General features: G+C 28.0%; 1 non-coding gene across 1 annotated transcript; it reads left to right on the forward strand.

Annotated features, from left to right (window-relative positions):
- The first annotated feature begins 20,861 nt into the window (after positions 1-20,861).
- trnag-ucc (transfer RNA glycine (anticodon UCC)) lies at positions 20,862-20,933 on the forward strand. Its single transcript has one exon. It is a non-coding gene; the product is annotated as a tRNA-Gly (tRNA).
- Positions 20,934-21,129: the final 196 nt, after the last annotated feature.

Consider the following 21,129-nt stretch of genomic DNA (forward strand, 5'->3'; position numbering starts at 1 on the left):
TGTGCTGCTAGTTGTATTTTTTTTTTTTTTTGATCCCCCCACAAGGGGCCAAAAGAAAAATTTTTCTATGATGAATGCAAGTTTAAAATGTTACCTAAATTCATACTATTTAAGACTGCACTTTAATATTTTATTGTAAAGAATAATATGATATATTATAATATTTTTTACAAACTTTAAAGTTATAGAGTGAAATAGAATTTTTCTTTCTATCTGAACTAATAAGAGCTAAGTCTGAATTATTACAAAATTTGCTCATTTTAAAAGCATTGTTTACGAGATACCATTCATAAAATATATACCCGTCAATTTAGAAGGATATCATAAAATTTGATTTATATTGTATTTAGAAAAAAAATGTCTTAAAATAAGTACCCGTGACACAGTGGGTAAAGCGTTTGCTTCAAAATTAGGAGATCCGAGACATGATGACTGCTCTGGCCATATGAGAGACATCGGAATGAAAAACATTAACATCCTTGTTTAATGCTTTTCCGCAGTGCTCTGTAATAAGGTTGTCAAATTTTCTTGGTAACCAAAAAAATTTTTTTTTAATTACTGAGGTTTATATCGAGGGTACACTGCCAGAACGCACCAAGTCATTTTTTATTGTTTTGAGATAATGGCAGTTTAAGTCAAATATACAATGGGAACATACACCATTTTAGCAATGGTGTATGTTCCCATTGTATATTTGAGAATGATCGATAACTTGGTATTATATAGAATATAAGGTCTGGTGCGTTTTGGAAGTGATAAAGCATATAATAATGAGTGTTTATGTTGACTTGACTCAAAACCAACAAAAAATGACTTAGTGCATTCTGGCAGTATACCCTCGGTATGTTATCCAAAATTGAATTTTAAATAATATTTATACATTTAACAAAAAACAAATACATTAAGCAAAAATATGTTTAGTAGATTCGTTTTTTAAAAAGTGGTTTTGCCTGAATTAGTCATGAATTTATTAAACTGCTATATGCTTCTGATGAAGATTAGGGTGTGTCATACTTAATGATTTTTTTAAAAAAAATTGGTGTATAGAAAACTTGTGTACAACTAATTCAAAACTAAAACCAAAAAAAAAAAAAATTATGTTAAGCCATCGAGAAGTGTGTTTTTCAAAATTGCACATTTATATTAAATTTTTCGTAATTAGATTTGAATCTAACCATAGATACTGCTTTGTGCCCATGTATTTTTAAACGCACGTAATTGTTTACGCCTACTCACTTGGAATTCTATGTGAGATGTGATTTCAAAACTATAAAAAGTTGCCAATTTATAATTTGTCAAACTGATGGTTTTTATTTTCTTTTTATGTCAAAAAATATTATTTAAAAAAAAAATATTTACGCAAAAGGTTTGCAAATGATAAAATCTACGATTTAATCATGGCAACATCATCAAGAACTAGAAAAAGGAGCGGATCATAGTTTTCGAAAATTTATAGGTTCTGGAACAGATTATCTTGTATCAGAGTTACCAACTCTACACACTAAAAAATAAAGGTAGAAGTTTTTAGTTAAGGTAGGATATATGATATACCCTTAGTAAGGTATGATTTTCTACCTTATAAGGTAGAAAATTATACCTAAAGTTAGAAAATTGTATGACAAATAATTGTTTTTAATATAATTTTCTACCTTAAAAGGTAAAAAATTATATCTTACTAAGGGTATATCACATATCCTACCCTAAGGTAGAAATTTCTTCCTTTTTTTTTTAGTGTATAAGAGATCTTCTTAGATATGGTCTTTTTTTACAAGAAAGAAACTACAAAAACAAAAGAAATTATCCACAAAAAAATACTTGGACCGTTTATCTTTAAAGTGATGTAAGTCCATTTTTTCTGCTTTCGAGATATTTAAAGGTTAGCATTTTAGTCGATTTAAAATATGCCTAAATTGTACTAAGTTTGGTAATGTCTCTACGAATTTAGAAATGTGTAATTTGGTTACATAAATGACTTCCATGTGAATTTAACTAAAATATTCTTTCAGGGTCGTAAATGGACTTACACCAATTTCATAATTATTGAATTGTAAAGATCAATAAATTTCAATGATCAAAAATTAATTTTCACTTGAAATACATTGTTTTGTTCTGATTTTCTTCATAAAAAAAAATAATAACAAGAAATAAAATAGTGTCTTTTTAATTCTCAACGTTAAACGAGCTTAACATTAGTTATTGGTTTTTATGTAAACTCATTATGTAGAAGTGTTTTAAAATATTTATAATGCACAGGAGGTATATAAGGCAATAACTGCATCATATCCTTATATTTTTCGTGTGTAAAGGGTCTAGCATTTATATACAAAGACTTTAGCGCGATTTATGGTTGATGATTTCAATGTTATTTTCCGAGGACTGGACAACTCTTAACCACATCAATACCATTTGAATATTTCGATTTTGCCCAGTGCACATATCACTGTAAGCTATAACATGATTTTGGGTCGTTACATTTTGTAAATATCTCAGGCAACGAGATGCAATTTCCTGCGATCCCCTAGAAGCAGCAATTTCGTCCCACACATACATAAAAACTTTATCGTCGAGAAAATTATGGAATCCCTCGTTTAAAACATACATATTCCGCTTATAATTCCGCTCCGAAACAGATAATTTTGGATATGGTAAGGCTTTTTGTAAATCGAAGAAAAAAGCAAAATGCCTTTCTGGATTTTCTGTTGCTAGAGTTTTATCTTCTTGTAAAGCTTTTCTTGCTAATTCGGCATTTTTTAAGTGAACATCATGTCTTTGTACAAGAGTTCTTCGTCACTGTTTGTTGTCTGAATTTTCATGTTAAAGAAATCACATCTTTCACACGTGTCTTTGCGTGGTTGATGGAAATGTAACTTAAAATCTCTTTTAAAGATTTTCCTATTCATGGTATGTCCATTCATTAACTGCAATTTCATTAATTTCCGCACATTTTTCTAAGTATAAATTAAACATTTTGTTTATGTTTAATTCAGGGTTCAAATACTTTCGTTCTGGATTTTGGGATCGAGTGTAACGACTCTCAAAAGCCGGAAAACTTTTTATGTGTTCTCTAACAAATTTTATCGCGAGTTCACTAGTTCTCCTGCAAGAACCATCCATTCTCCCACGCATTTCTTTTGGAATATTTTTTGCTTTTAAGATGCGATCAATCCGTCCCGTAGATATATTAAAAGTATTTATAAAAAATTTCTTACATACTAAAATGTTTTTACGAGGAGTACTCAGGTGAAATTTATACACATTAGTCCTCAAAGTTCTGAATAATTTCTTGGCCTTCTTATTTTTACAGGATAACTATGAACACTTTCATAGAGAAATAAGTTTTGTTTATCAAAATCGCTCATATTCCATAGTTGTTGGAATATTATTTTACGTTCTGCTTCATTAATACGTTCAACACATTTTTTCGAACAGTTACAATTTTTATTTTCAAATTTTTTTTCTGGAGTAATTTTACCGTTTTTTGTCCGGAATTTCGCTTAATTTTACTTATTCTTTGGGCATATTGTCCTTCATTTTCTTTTGCAGAATCGAAGTTTTGGCTATATGAAACATCGTCCTCATCTAATGTACATTCTAGCTCTATAATTCTTTTTCTTTTTGTAATTTTCTTTAAACATATGTTTTTATTAGTGGAATTATCCTCCGATTGTAAGACTCTTCTTTTGTTTATATTCATGGGCTTTATTTCTGTGTGATTTTATATTTACAATAGAATAAAATAAATATCTTAAACTATTATAAAATAATGATTTATTATTCCTACCTATATCACTATCTGATGTTAACATGAAATTATCCACTTTTTATAGAATAAAAGTAAATAATTGTAAAAAATACATTAAATTTAAATATCGGGACTACACTTCGCGATACTGTCGAACTAATACTGATAACAATGCATTTTAGACAAATATTTTGCTGATTTGCAATTACGCAAATTCTCGGGACTTCTGTAGCTAACGGTTTTTTCATTCCATCCTTTCAAATTTTTTCATTCCATCCTATTTTTTCATTCCATCCTGTCAAATTACGCTTTTGCGTAATTTGACGGATAAACTTTTTTTAAGTGCTTAATGAGTAATTCTAAAGAAAATGGACTTACACCATTTTCATAATCAACTGTTATGCAATTTCATTTAGTAACAAATTTTAAATATGTTTAAATATTAACTGCAAATTGTTTGCAGTTAAATTTAAACTGGATATGTTTAAATATTAACTGCAAATTGTTTATAAATAAAAGTGCACACTAAGTTAAATGTAAGTTATGTGATTTCTAACTTTTTTTTAAAAATGGACTTACACTACTTTCAAAATAAACGGTCCACTTAATGAATGAAGTTTACTCAAAGTTGATTGGTAAATGATCTACGCAAATGCTTTATTTGTATATGCTGTAACACATATCGAACATTATATTACTGCAAGATTGGTAGATGATTGGAATGCAGCCAACCTCGTTGCCAAGGAAAAAGCAAGCTTAGAAGATAAAGATAGATATATTGTCAAACTTGACAAATTGTTTGATATACTGAATTGTAAATGCCAAATTATTACTTGTCAGGAGAAAAACCGTTCATCAGATTGTAACGATAAAGCCCTCATTAATTGCACTTGCGAAAAGAAAATAAAGACTTCAAAGGAAGAGTTAGGGATAGAAGAGATGGATTAGAGATAAAGATTAGAGCATAAAATTCGAGAAAAAAGAGTGAAGGAAGAGGTAAGATTTTTTTAATTAGTTATGTTTTTAATTAATTTTTAGTTAATAAATAAAAGCTAATTGAACTCCTATTTAAAATTAATTTTAGTTTTATTATAAATATCTTTTTATTTTTTTTAATTTTTTTTAGGTGCCCCAAGAAGACTTAACGGTCTTGTCACAGAGCACTGCGGAGGTGCATTTAATCAGGAAGCTCAAGCCTCCTTCCTTAACGTGACGCGATAATATGCACAGAGCTCGTTTCGAACATGGATCTCCTGCTTATATAGCAAGCGCTCTAACCACTGCGCCACAGTCGCACAATATCTGGCTTGTTGTATTACAAATATATGGCTTGTTGTATTACAAACATCTGGCTTGTTGTATCACAAATATCTGGCTTTTGTATTACAAAAATCTGGCTTGTTGTATTATAAATATCTGGCTGTTTCCACTTAAAACTAACAAAATCTAATTAAATTGAGAAACCTAATTTTTTTATAAACATTGGGAACAAATTAGCAAGTGAAATCTCTCCAAGTAACAAATCATTCAAGTCTTTTTTGAAAAAATCTGATTTTTTAATGGAAGATTCTATTGATGAGCTTCGTTTAGCTTTTAACACGCTTTAAACGAATAAAAGCGCAGGTCTTGATGATATTAGTGCGAATGTTGTGAAAGCAATTTATGATATTATAGAATCATCACTTTTCATTATATTTAATCTTTCCTTAAAAAATGGATTCTTTCCTGATCATTTAAAATTTGCAAAAATAGTTCCAATTTATAAAAACGGCGACGAATCAATAGTAACAAACTACAGGCCTATCTCGATACTTTCCTGTTTTTCAAAGCTTCTTGAGCGTGTAATGTACAATAGAATATACAATTACCTTGAAGAAAATAATATTTTATATCAAAAACAATTTGGATTTAAAAAAAACCATTGCACTAAGGATGCAATAGTTGATTTAACAAACAGTATTTTAAAAAGATTTGATGACAACAACTATACACTTGGAGTTTTTGCAGATCTATCGAAGATATTCGACTATGTCGATCATGAAATCCTTCTTTATAAATTGCAAAACTACGGAGTTTTGAATTCGAATTTAAAATGGCTTTAGTCTTTTCTTCTGAATCGTAAACAATGTGTAAAGTATGACTTAACCAGTACACAGTAAGAAATTATTAATTACGGTGTCTCCAAAAGCTCAATGCTTGGTCCTCTGCTATTTCTTATATATCTAAATAATATCCATTTATCCTACAAATTCCTAAATTTTATTCTCTTTGCGGATGATACTAATTTTTTTTTTCTGGTAACAATTAAATTAAAAGTACATTTTTTCTACTGTTAACACTGAACTTGTAAATCTCAACGACTGGCTTAAAGCTAATAAACTTTCCTTAAATAATGATAAAACGAAAAAAAATTTTATTCAAAAAACCCTCTAATATCTGATAGCTTACCCCTTAAACTTCCATATTTATTTATAAACAATATTAAATAAAAAAAGTCCATTCAATGAAAATTTTAGGCATATTGACGAATATTTAAATTGGAAAAATCATATTAAGTTAATAGGAAATAAAATCTCTTTAACTTTGGGAATCATGTTCAAAACGAGGTACCTTTTGAATAATATGAGCCTAAAAAGTTTATATTCTTCATTTATCCATAGCTATAATAATAATGTAATACTGAAATATAGCTTGAGCAAGTAATCAGTCGTCTTCATTAAAAAAAATTTGTAGCAAACAAAAACAAGCGACTCGGTTAATTTTTAATGCAAGTAGATATGCATACTTGGCTTACCAAGTATGCATATCTACTTGCATACCTTTACTAAAAGAAATTAATGCTTTAAATGTATACGAACTAAATATTTATCAAAATTTATTATGTTTAAACTTTACAATAACATGCTTCCGTTATACTTTTAGCCACATTTCACTTTAATTAATCGATACTTAACAAGACATTCTATTAACAGTTTTTACATTCCGTCAACAACACTTAAAAAATTGGACTACTCATTTACTTGTCGTGGTCCACGTCTGTGAAACTCGATCCTGAATAATAACATAAAATCTATCACCACAATTAAAACTTTTAAAAAAACAGTGAAACAATATTTATTAAATCTAACCATTTTTTGTATTTCTAATTCGTTTTGCTATGTGTTTATTTATTTTGTTATATATTTACTAATATGTATGTGTATGTTTAACTCTTAAATATGTAAGAACTAAATTTATACTTATATATTTTATGAATTTATACATGTAAGTAAAGTTAACTAATTCGCTACTTATGTTAAGACATTACAGATAAAAAATATAGAATTAAGACTACTTGTATTTAAAGTATTTCACAAAACATTATTTAATAAAAATTACTTTATCTATAATTAAAAAAAAAAAAAAGTCACGAAGAAAGGTTTGATTTTGAATTTAGCGAAACAGAGGAACTATTTAGTAATGAATGTTGCACAACAAACAGCAATATTGAACTCTATCTAATGTGTCAACAAAATGAAGTTCAGGAACGTTTACGAGGACAAAAGAACTATGAAAGTTTTTTCATCATATCTTTAGCAACCATACGGCATGGTACAAGCTTATGGGAAACAGCTGCAATTGCGACAACAGCTTGGATGGATGCAGGAATAATTAAAGAAGACGATAACAAGTTGGTTATTGATCACAACGGTCAAGCAAGCCCAAGAAAAAATTATCCTGTCTCTTTCTACAGAGTGTGACACTCAATGCAGGACTAGCAATATTGGTTGTGTTTTTTTGATGGCAGAAATGATAATACAAAAGCTCGACTAAGAGTTGATGGTTCGACTAAATTTAATTGTGAAAATCAAAAAACTTCAAACTGGCGATAAAAATATGAGAGCTAGAATAACTCCAGAAATAAAATCTGATGCAACAATACTTAACAGTTAATCGACTGGACTATCTCCTATGAGCCTATTCTGAAATGTGATCAGACAACGGAAGATGCAAAACTGGTTATATTTCAGCCTATGGATGTTCCAGATTGTCATGGGCAGTCAATTGAAAAACGAGTTAAACAAGTAGCAGAAGCGGCAAGCTAAGTTTATTCTCATGAAAAAAGGGATGGCTAAAGAGGGTGGGATTAATCATAAGAGGGCAGAATTTATCGAAACAGATGATAATTTAAAAAATGTAAATTTTGTTTTGTTAAAAAAATTATAATAAAAAGAGTTCGTATTTTAATAAATAGATAACTTAATAATAGATAAATGATTTTAAATAGAAACTATTATAAAGGTTTTAATAATAATAGATTTAAAAAAATGATTAAAAAAATGATTAAAAATGAAAAAAAAAAATGACTAAAAAAAAAGTACAATATACAACCACAAGCAAAAATTTATTCTTGTGACAAATTTTCCTCGAATAAATAAAAATTTCCAGTAGCTTAATGACGAATCCCGGTAGCTTAATCACGATTTCCGATAGCTTAATCAATTCGGATTGTTTAATCTGAGCTTTTTATAGTACTTCTATATAAAAATAAAAGTTTTTAGAATACAGGGTTTTCAATTCGGAAGAAAAAAATAGAACATATTTATGTAAAAAAAGTCTAACTCAACTTTATTATTCATTAATTCATAGTTATTTAAATTAAGCTAATGTTGCATGGGGAAGCACTAAAAAAAGTAAGTTAAAATGCCTTTATCGTTGTCAGAAACATGCGGTCCATTTTATAAATTTTGCTGATCGATACACTCATTCCAAACCATTTTTTATTGAAATGAAAGTTCTCGATATTTATTAGGGGTCTTCAAAAAAATAAAGTTGTCAAAACGCAAATACACAAGAAGCCAAATTTGGGGCAAATATATAAAAATTGCGATTACAAAAAAAAAATTCCAAAAATATTGACGTTTACCTTATGCTCAAGCGGCAAAATACCCCGAAAAATCCCTAAATTGTTCCTAAATTATATGGCTTTGAGCGCAAGGTAAATCTCAATATTTTGTAAATTTTTTTTTTCTTAAAGCAAAAATTTATATACTTAGATATAATTAGCTGGAAACCTAAGGAGATTTAATCGGTGCCTAAAAAGAAGGTTTATTCAAAAAACTTGTTTAGCTCAGTTTATACATCAAATAAAAAAGATATTGGAATTATCCTAAAAAAAATTTACCTGTCCCACTTCTCCCCACTCTTCTCTACAGCAAAAGTTGTTAAAAAAGTGAAAGGTGGTTATGAAGTGGAGTTTTACAAAAGGAAAATCCCTTCCAATACATTTAAAAGAACTAATGAAGAATTTGAATTCATTGCCTAAACCGATCTAGTGCGTTCATTGCCAGTTCCTACAGAAGACAAGAGGTCTCGTTTTAAGGACATGATACACTTTAAGTGCAATTTGGATGAATACCAATTGCAATAATTTATAAAGGAAAAATAAACTATCATTGTTGAAATTGCGTATTATTTGTTTGAAGTCCATAATCTTTCCTTCTACATGTCCGATATACGTGTCCAAAGTCCCCCCGGGTGACTTCAAACACTTGACTAGCATTTTTAAAATAGTTTTTAAATATTGAAAATCAAGAAATATAAAGAAAATTAAAATGTTAAAAGATACCTTAATCATTGCAGTTTGACAAAAAAATATTACTTTAAAAAATGCAATCTTATATATTATTGCTGAACTTAGAGCCCCTTAGAGCGTGTTTGACACGGAACCCTTGGCAGCCATTGTAACTGAGGTAGTGGCGAGAAAGAGTCGCACTACATTTCGTTATAAGAAAACGTGAGCGAAAGTGTATGCAAATATCTTACTTATGCAAACTTGAAATTATGTAATGTTAAAATATATCAAAATATGTCTCAAGTTTTACAGTTTGACTTTCACTTGAAAACTGCATTGCGGCAACATCTGTTTAATTTTGATATATAGCATTTATTTCCGATAAAAAAAATATTATATAGTTTTACAAATTTTTTGTTTATCAATCTGCCAGAGTGGTCGAGTGGATAGCACGTAGAGCTTCTAAACATAAAATCCGTGGTTATAGTCTTTCGACTTGTTACTTTTTTTTTTACTAATTATTATTGATTATTTTAAAATACAAAGTACTTTTAAAGTTTTTTACTAATTATTATTGATTATTTTAAAATACAAAGTACTTTTGAAGTTTTATAGAGATTATATGCAAACATATGTAATGATATCATACACTTTAACAAACGAAAAGATTTTAAAAGGTTAAAATTTCTAAAAACATCAAAACACTGGGAGAAAAAATTTGTTGCGTATGTGTCATGATTGAGATACTTATGTTATTAATGTGCTCAGGTAATTAGTCCTAATAAGCTGCTGATGGTCTGTAAAAAAAGTCCGTAGCTAGAAAAAACTGTAAAACTTTCTTTTGACCATTAAAAGATTTTTTTGCTACATTTACTATTTTACTATAAATATATGCTGCAGCTGTTTTCAAAACGCCTTAATATGCTTATTAAGGTGGTTCCCCTCGAAAAAAACATGAAAAGAAAAAAAAGAAAAAAAATCAAAATTGAGTATATATATACTTTTTAAATGGCATTTTATACTCTTTCCAATGATATATTATTTGATGATGATTATTTGAGGGGTCTTTTGAAGTATAAAGATGAAAAATTTGGATTTTAGAATAAAAGTTTGTATTGTTTTTCTTTGTATTTAAGTTTTTAAATAGCATTTTCTGCAAAATATGATTTTCATGCAATTTTAAGTTTTTCCAATCTCATATTTTCATAAATATTAAACTTTATGACTTGAAATTTTTTGGAAACATTCTTTAAACATATACCTAAAAACTGAGCGAAAAGAAATTATTGACTCATCATTTGATTTCTCTTTTTTCAATTTTGTATTTGAATAGAGGGTTTCAAAAGTGTATTTTTTTACGTTGGCCGCCATTATGGGTTTTTAAGCCTGTCTATAGATTTTTTCGCTCATTCCCTTTATATATATGTAATATATCATTGTACTAAATTTTCTATTATATGCATTAGTTGTTTTAAAATTATTGTGTCCCAAGTTTTTCCTAATTTTGCTCATGAAACTGTAAAAAAATGCTGACTCAGCCTTAAACAATGCCCGTTTTGTTATAAAATTATACTTTAATAAATTCGTACTTATTTCTAGTATTGAAGAATTGATATTAGAACGATTCGCCATCACTATAAAAGAAAATAGCTTTTTTCTAGGGGTACCATTTTAAGTATTTCAAGATAAACGCAATTAAAAAAACTTTGTTACGGGAAACTCTTTGTAACATTTTTTTGAAACGAATAATTTTTATGAATTTTTTCAGAACTCTTTAACAACATGTATTCAATAAGGTTTGTAGACATCTAAACTAACTTAATTTGTAAAAAAGTCGAAAATGATTTTTTTACCTTAAGGCGTTTTGAAAAACGGCTGCAGTGGATGATACAACAAATATGTTGAAATGAGATAATTTGACGCAAAATTTAAAAGCTTTTAACAAAAGCCACTAAAACTAAAATGTTATTTGTTTATATATTGCTTATAAAATGTAAAAAGTCCACTTATAAAACGTTTTATTCAGAATCGTAAGTAATGTAAGTAAACTTTTCTAATACAGTAGAATCCCGTTAACTCGGACCCTGGATAAATCGGACTTTTACTAAGTCGGACAAATTTTCAATTCCCCTTTAATTCTCTATACATACCGAAAGCTTCGCTTAAATCGGACATTTGCTAAGTCGGACAAAATATATATATCCATTCAGAGTCAGAGTTTACGGGATTCTACAGTAATTGCAAGTCTTTTTTGCTCAAGCTGTTTTGTTTTGATTTTTTGTAGGTATGTTATTATATTTTAAAAAATTGACAAAATTGAAAAAGCACAAAACATATTGTCTCATCTAAGTGGAAAATTTAAAACTTCAATTTTAGATTTGCCCCTCTCTTGATAACTTCTGATGCTAAAATTACGTCATCTGCTTCTTAGACCATGGAAATGGTAGTCAAGCTTTTTTGTAAACCGTTGGAAGATACAATTTTTTTGCGTATGTGACGTCACTTTGTGTCAAAAAACTAGAAAAACAAACTATAATAATAAGAGGAAATAAAAATAAGCAGTTGCTTTTACTCAGTAATTGGTCAGCCTTACGTAAATAATAACTTGCTTAAGTTTTTATTCACGTAATGCTGAACAATCACTGAGTAAATTGCTTAACTTTACGTGAATAAAAATTTGAGCAAAACTTCTAAAGTTTTTATTTATGTAAAGCTGAACAATTACTAACTAAAAGCAATTGCTCATTTTTATTCACCCGGCCTAAGGTTTTATTTAAATTAAAAAAAACAACTCCTTCTATTAAAGATATATGGATTATATTTTTATGGGATATATTCTAATATTAATATATCCCATAAGAACTATATAGAATAGTATGGTATATAAAAAACTATAGAATAGTAGTAATATTAGAATAAGAACTATATAGAATAGTAATAAATAAATAGTTTTTGTCTTTATTCTAATAAAGACAAAAACTATTTATTTATTACTATTTTAATAAATACAACCTCTTATCCGTGAAATGATATATCTGTACCAATTTTAAATATATTTATGCATTTGTATGCAACAAATTTAAAATTATTCAAAAAATGTAAGATAAATGCAAAAGGAAACTTGACGCATAAAGGTTTATTTTGCCACAAACTGACGTCAATGCGCAAAATTTTTTTGTTTTCACTTTTAGATTGTTTAATATTCTTATATTATTTATATTCTTATTTTCTTTAGTTTTTAATCATATTCAAAAAATTGAAACTTTTTTTAATGACTTGAGACCATTTGTATAGCGTTACGTACAAACGTCTGTAAGTGTAAACTTCTTTAGTTTGCAGGCATAATATGGAATATTCGCGTATAATATATCTATATAAATGAGAAAAATCTAAAATTTTATTTTAAATTTTAGAATTCTTTTTTAATTTATTTTTATTTTCTTGATATAAACATATAAGCAAGATTAAAAATACTTTAAAATGTATTACACAAAAAGGAGGCCTTAAACTCCTCAAAAAATCACTGACAGCGCACTTAACCACTGAGCTAACAATGAAATGCATTTAGCAGAAAAACAAACCTAATTATAAGTCTCTCATAAGCTCTACGTGTGCGGAAAAGGTGTGCATGTTAAGGTTTGCTCTTAAAGTTTTTTTCAGAACAAAACTATTTTACTAAAAAGTATCGAAGTAAATAAGGAATAGGTATAGAAATTATCGATGTGGAATAGATATGTATAGAATTGGTAGGTTTGGTAAAGACCCATATTTTACGGATCCGGGAAGCTAGGATATATAAGGAAAAAGTGTAAAAAACTTCAGTTTAGAATTGACTTACAAATACTTATCAATTTTTTTTTTTAATTATTATTGCGATTATTAACAGAAGAGTAAGTGCATTGATCATTGTATTACCTAAAACAATATCATGGTACACCTGATCTATGTTCAAAACAGCAAGCTTTCTTATATAAGACTATACTAACCCTTGTTAACAATATAAAAGTAAAAAAAAAAGTTAAATTTGTTGCTGATTTTTACTATTCACACAATTTCTATTGCATATTGTTAATAAGAATGTATATATATATATATATATATATATATATATATATATATATATATATATAGTGTAACTGATATATGTATATGTGAATATATATGTGTGTATATGTATATATGTACATGTGTATAGTGTATATATTTTGCTTGTTATATTCTATATTAATTTATTAGTGTAAATTCTATATTAATTTATATAGTTGCTTTATTCTAATAAATTTATATTCCATCTATATTATAAGTTTGTGTACTTATATAGCTTTATTCTTATATAGTCTTATACTTAAAATATACAAATACTCATTATTACTAAATAATATTAGTGTATTTACCAATACCATAAAATTATAATTCTTATTATTAATTCATATTTTACTGTTATATTGCTTAATTACCCTCTATATACTTAAAAACAAATTGTTATTTAGTTATCTGAACTTATATTTTCAGTTATGACTATAATATAAAGTTTCTCTTTTTAATTTTTTTTTAAATGTTATTATAAAAAGATAGTAAATATACATAATATATACATTAATAATATCTAACACAAATAAATTGACTTACAACTACAAACCTAATCCAAAAAGTCCTATGCGCCATCATTTCAGTTTTGCTTTATCATTTCAGTTTGTTGCTCTACCATTTTGTTTGCATTATCTCTATATGCTTAGAAACTTCTAATAGACTTATATGTAAGTCAAAAATATTAATTTATGAAATATGATATCAAAACTATCCTGCAGACTTTGCAAAAAAATGTATCTAAAAACCATAGAGTCATCCAATGTGACTGCTGCTCTTCTTAGATTCACACAAAGTGCAATCTAATCAATAGGCATACATATAACATTATCTCCAATGATTCTTTAGAATGGTATTGCTCTGACTGTATTTCCGAAAATATACCATTTAGTACCCTTTCCGATCAAGAACTTAAACTTACACTTTCATGCAAGAATCTTCCATTTAAGCTATTAAAATCTCTTGAATCTCCTGCTCACCTAAAAAGTCTATATAGAGATATGAATACTGTATATAATCCAACTATTAGTTGTAAATATCTTGATGTTACTGAATTCAATAAGTCTTTAAATCCTGGTACTGATATATATCTTCATTTCAATATTGCTTCCTGACCACAACATATCGACGATCTCCGTAGCCTTATTGGCACTCTTAACACTTCCCCTATGGTGATAGGAATTACTGAATCAAATTTATAAATAAAAGACTCAAATATAACTGATATTACCATAAATGGATTTAACACTGACCATTGCCCTACTGAGTCAAAAAAAGGTGGGACTCTACTGTATCTAAGCTCTAACCTTAACTATGTAGTTCGTGGTGATCATACAATCTATGCCTCAAAATTTCTTGAACCAGTTTTTGTTGAAGCTATCAACCCTCATAAAACCAATACTTTATTTGGCTGCATATATCGTCATTCAACTTTAAATCCCAAACAGTTCATTGCAAACAATTTAACACCTTTACTTGAGAAATTAAGTTATGAAAAAAAAAACATTATATTAATGGGTGATTTCAACATGGACTTAATTAATTATAGAGAATCTCCTATTGTTTCTAATTATCTCCAAACATTATGCTCTTGCTCGCTTCTTCCAATCATTATACTTCCAACCATTACACTTCCAATCATTATACTTCCAACAACTTATATTTCAGAACACATGGCCCAGTTTCTCTGTATTTCTGGTATTATACAGAAAAAAAAAAGAATATAAAAACCTCTAGAAGATGCTTTAAAAACTTTGATACTGACACCTTTATACAAGATATATCTAGTATAAACTGGGAGGTGCAAATAAAAGACGTCGATATAAATAAAACAATGATAAGTTTTTTAGATGCATTTGAAAAAGTTCTAGACAGACATGCTCCATACAAAGTTTTAACAAAAAAACAAATTAAACTTCAATCTAAACCATGGATAACCGCTGATATTCTTAAATCCATCTCAACCAAAAATGTCATTTACAAAAAATTTGTTAAATCAAACAATACTAATACAAGAAATCTACTCTTTGATAAATTTAGGTTATATAGAAATAAAATAAGCAACTTACTTAAACAATCCAAAAAAATGTAAAAATAATCCCTAAATATGATTTTAGAGACTTTCTAAAAAATCCTGATGAAAGTTCTTTTTTCTTTAAGCCAGTGACTGAAGTTGAGGTATCGAGTCTCATTATGAAACTTCAAAACAAAAAAAGTCTGGGCCCAAACAGCCTTCCCACATTTATTCTTAAGCTTATTCCAAACATAATCTCAAAGTCACTATCCATAATTATGAACAACTCATGCACTAATTGATATAACTGAAAAAATTAGAACAGCTTTGGACAATAAACTGTTTGCATGTGGTGTTTTTGTTGATCTCCAGAAAGCTTTTGATACAGTTAATCATTCCATTCTTATCAGAAAGTTGGAGTACTACTTTGTTTCTATTAATGGGATAGAATCTGAATTAATAAAATCAACAAATGGTGTCCCACAAGGCTCTGTATTAGGACCATTACTTTTCCTTCTCTTTATTAATGATCTTAATACCTCTCTGAAGTTTTCACCTGCTTACCACTTTGCTGATGACACCAATCTGCTTTTAATAAACAAATCACTTATAAAGGTAAACAAAAATATAAATCATGACTTAGCGAATCTACTCCAGTGGCTTCTATCTAATAAATTATCACTTAACTCCAAAAAACTGAAATTATTATCTTTCAAACAAGTCAAATAAAAATTAAAAAGCACCTGAATTTTAGATTAAGTGGTCAAAAAATAGATACTGTGAATTTTATCAAGTATCTTGGTATCAAAATTGATTCTAATTTAAGTTTTGCATCCCATCTTCAAGACTTGAACTAAGCAGGTCCAACGGTATGTTGGCCAAAGTTCGACATTATCTTAATCTTAAAATGCTTCTTAACATATATCATGTGGTTTTTGAGTCTCATCTTAGATATGCTTGTCAAATATGGGGATAAACCCAATCTTTAACACCTAAAAGATTATCTCACCTCCAAAATAAAGCCCTAAAAATAATCTACTTTCAGCATTTTAACTCTGACCTAAATATCCTCTTCTACATATCAAAGATACTTAAGTTAAAAGACTTTATTCAACACTCCAACTGTTTATTTGTTTGGAAACAGCAGCATAAAATCTTACTTCCTCCATTTACTGATTTTTTTACTTATAAAAAAAATACTCGTTACCAACTTCGATCAGCTAAAAGCTTCAAATTATCTATACCTAAACATAGAATTGTTTGTTATGGACATGAATCGATTAAATATCAGAGCATATGCACATGGAATAGTCTCCCCTCTCAGTTAAAATCTCTCCCTACATTTTCAAAATTCGAAAATAGTCTATTTAATTTTTTATTAAACAAGTATTCTTCCTAATTTCTATGCTACTCTACTGATAACTATCTACTATCCATCTTAACCTTATTCACTTCAATGCTGGTCTATAACTACTAATAATTGATCTTTTCTAAAATTCTTTTCTACTACTTTCTTCATTTCAATGCTGATTTATTACTACTAATACTTGCTCTTTCTTAACTTTTTCTCAAATTAATATCACTATTCTATTTCCAACTCTAACTATTATAAATATTGCAAATTATAAATATTGCTATTATAAATATTATAAATATTATTGTTATTATTGTTATTGTTGCTATTGTTGTTATTATTACTATTAATATTATTGTTATCATTATTATTATTATTATTATTATTATTATTATTATTATTATTATTGTTATTATTGTTATTATTATTATTTGTATTATTATTATTTTGATTATTATTACCAATGACTGGAGTTTTTATTATTATTACCTATTATTTTTACCGATACTTATATTACTACATTATTTACAATGTTGTTACTGTATATTATTATAATCTACTTCTCTTTTATTGCTGTATTTCAATTAGGTATATAAAAGTCTTTTATTCTAGATGTATGAAAGTAATTTAAATTTTGTCCTAAATTATCAAACTTCTTACTTAATTATTATTCCAAAAGCGTTTCGTTTAAGTATTGTAGTGTTTTACGTTTTTTTTTTGTTTGTTTTTTTATATTTTTTTTTTTAGTTTGGTGTTTCAGTTTCTTATTATGGTGTTTACTTAAAATTAGGTTATTGTGCATTATTTTTATAGAGCGTTTTCAAAAAAACTAAGGTTTCTTATGTGTAAAGGTAGCATATAAAATTATAAAAAAGATTTTTTTGTATAAAAATTGCATTTAAAACATTTTTATAATGATATATATTTATATTATAAAATTTAACATGTTATAAATGTACCAGATGTGTTAGATTATAATAATTTATCATTATATGGCTTTAGAAAACACATTTGATCTGAATATTCAGTAAAATAATAATAAATTAATTTGTGTGGTATGATACTTACACAGGGTCGGTGTAGTAGGCAGGATTGACTTAACGGTAGCACTCACTGTATAGTAGCCGTACCGAAGGTAACAAACACTGTACAGTGCTCGCTGCCTAGGTACATATCACTATACAGTAATTCCTACCGGCCAGGTATCAAACACTTAACTAAGGTATCATGTACTAACAGCAAAAAAAAAAGAAAATACTTATTGTTTAAAGTTATTAATTTTTCATAACTTTTATAAGATTATATGATAATTATACTCTAATAGAGTTTTTATAAAAAGATGTCCTTCATGAATTTGACTAAGAAGATTACCTTTCAGGGTTTACGTGGTCCTACTACCATTGCCGACATGTAATTTCGGGGTTTTATTTCAGAGTTTTCCTTTTCTTAAGTTGACTTCATTACAGTTAAGGAGTCTCACTTGCTTCATAAAGCATGTTGTATCAGATTACATGTTTCCAGTAGAAGAGGGTGACCTGATCTGAGTAGCTAAATCAATTCGAATGTCTTATTGCTGTTTATAACCGCAATGTTGGTATAAACCTTTACAAATAAAATATATTTTTGAAAAGACCGCTTTTCACTCTTCTTGACCTCTGGAGTTGTAAGTTTTGTTAGCCCCTAGCTTCTTGAACTTTTTTTTGCTTAAATAATTGCTTGCAGTGTGACTATTTTTATGAATATAATTTTATGAGAATCCATGAGCGCAAAATTCGTTATATAAAACATTACTTTAATCGACGCACAAAATTTATCTGCATTTTATTTTTTCATTTAGTAAAATTTCTAGGTTCCTATTGGCACCAAAAATTTTGTAGTTCCTTAACCACACTACCTGTCAATGGTAAAGGCCGGATTTTAGAAGATTAATAATCTGAGTTGAGGTTGATTGTCTTCTAAAACTTCAATTTTAATAATTAACTAATTGGTAAACCGTGTTGCCGTTTTAAATCAAAACAGGTGTGTTTAAAAAAAAATGAGGGAAAAGAGGTCAACCAAAATGAGGGAAATAAGGTCAACCAAAATGAGGAAAATGAGGTCAAATAAAATGAGGGAAATGAAGTCAACCAAATTCATGACAAGAGATTGCTAATGTTTTCCTAAATCAAATAATTTTATTGTTAAAAAAACAAATCTAAACTATTAAAAATAAAAATAAAAATTAAGAAGTTTTCACTGAAAGTCTTTGCAGAAAAAAGATAATTTCCATAATATTTTAAATTAACCTCGCTAATTTCAATTTCTTGCTTGCTAAAACATTATCAAAACTTAAAAAGGGAGATAATAAACCAAGAGAGTTAAAAACCAACCCATGATTAGTTTTAGAATAATAAATTGCACAATATTCTGGATTTATAAGAATAGTCAAAACAATCTTAAAACAAAGTCAATAAAAAATTGAAATATATACTATAGAAATAGTCAACAAAAACACAACTTAATGTGAACAAAAATCAACCAACAACTACAACTCGTAATGAACACCAGTATTTTGAAGATAAGCTATTTGGTCGTTTTCTTTTATTTCCATCAGTTTAAAACCATTTGCATCTTGAAGAAGAGGTTTGTAAAAATACCACGAAAAAACAAAAGCTTCAGGAATTTTATAGTAAACAGCAATCGGTGTATTCAAGACAGTTGCTAATGCATATATTTCTACATCAGTGCCCCATATTTTATCATTGTCCATTTTTGAATCACTGATGTATTTTAAAACTGATTTTGATATATAAGCATCAAAAGCATTTCTATATTCCACTTTCAAAAAAGAATTGTTAGATGACGCATTATTTTGTAAAACTCTTGACTCAGACAAACTTCCTGACTTAAGGCTTGAAATAGACAATTTCCATCACCTTCAATTTTACCAACTTTGATCAGTTTGCCCAATTGCAGCTTTTTTTTTCGTATTGCAAAGCCTTTCTTAAAAGATATTTAATTAGTTAAAGGAATCTTCAACAAATAGCATTTCCTTATTCTCCATTTACTATTAGTGGGTATAAAAAAGTTTGTTTTGATACCAAGAACTTGGACAATCATAAAGGTTCAAATATATCAGACACCTCATCACATGTTTTTTGAATCATTTCAATTTCAGATCTTTTCTTTAAAAGTTTCATGTTTGAACCATGATGCTTGGTATGAAGTGTTTCACCATTTTTTTGTTTTAACTGATAAAGTCCTTTATCAATAAATATTTCTATAACTTCGTATGTATCACTCTTTCTATCAGCTCTTCTAAGATTATAAGGAAAAACTTCATTGCCTATATTGAATTGGATTTGGTTTTTATGACGTTTTTCATAGTCCTTCTTTTGTCACAATTGAGATTTCTTTATATTTTTTGCTACTTCATCATAAATTATACATTGAATGTTTTTAATTTGTTTTAAGTTTTCATGCAAGTCAACCTGTTCCAAAATACCTTAAAATAAGAACTAAATGAGTTAAGTAAAAGTTAATAAACTAATTTCATTCATTATTAAAATAAATACCTTCTTATCTTTCTAAATTAACAGGTACATCATGAATTAAGCTTTGATCATTTTTTATGCAATGTATGGGTAAGACTGCCTCCCTTGCATACATAACTTGAAAGGGAGTGACACCTGTTGACTTATGGCGAGTTGTTCGAAATGCAAACAGTATGCCATCTAATAAACGTGGCCATTTTTCTTGCTCTCTACAGTTCTACAGTACAGTGTTCGGCACCTAGGTAGGAATCAATTGTCAAGTGTTTGGTACCGTCAGGAAGGAGTTACTGAACAGTGTTCAATACCGGTTAAGTACTTCGTACCTCCACGTGAACCTACTCCTCGCGCGAGTAGGTGTCACGTGGGGGAGGGGCTGCCATTAAAATTTTTACTGATTAAAAAAAAAAGGCCCTTGTTTCTTAATATTTGTCGAATGATTGGTTCTAAAGATCTCCAACTTTTGTCGACTGACTGTCTACATTTGCCGACTAACTTGTCGAATTAGCCGACTAAACAAGCAAAAAGTTTATTGATTATTAAGCGTAATTACAATAATTTTAAAGCTCATTAAGAATGTTGCGTCGGTGGTGTAACGGTTAGCATTGTTGCCTTCCAAGCAATAGATTCGGGTTCGATTCCCGGCTGACGCAAAATTTTGTTTTCGTCAAATAAACGAACTAATTTCGTATTTATTTTAACCAAATAGTTTGTTGTTAAAGTTTATAATATTATATAATTTTTTAATTATTATATTGCATGTTTATTTATTATATATTTTTTAATTTTATATATAATTTAAAAACTATGTTGTTTTTTATTTAACTATTTTTAAGTAATTACATATTT

This window comes from Hydra vulgaris, chromosome 09, assembly GCF_038396675.1.
Source record: "Hydra vulgaris chromosome 09, alternate assembly HydraT2T_AEP".
Lineage (NCBI taxonomy): Eukaryota > Metazoa > Cnidaria > Hydrozoa > Anthoathecata > Hydridae > Hydra > Hydra vulgaris.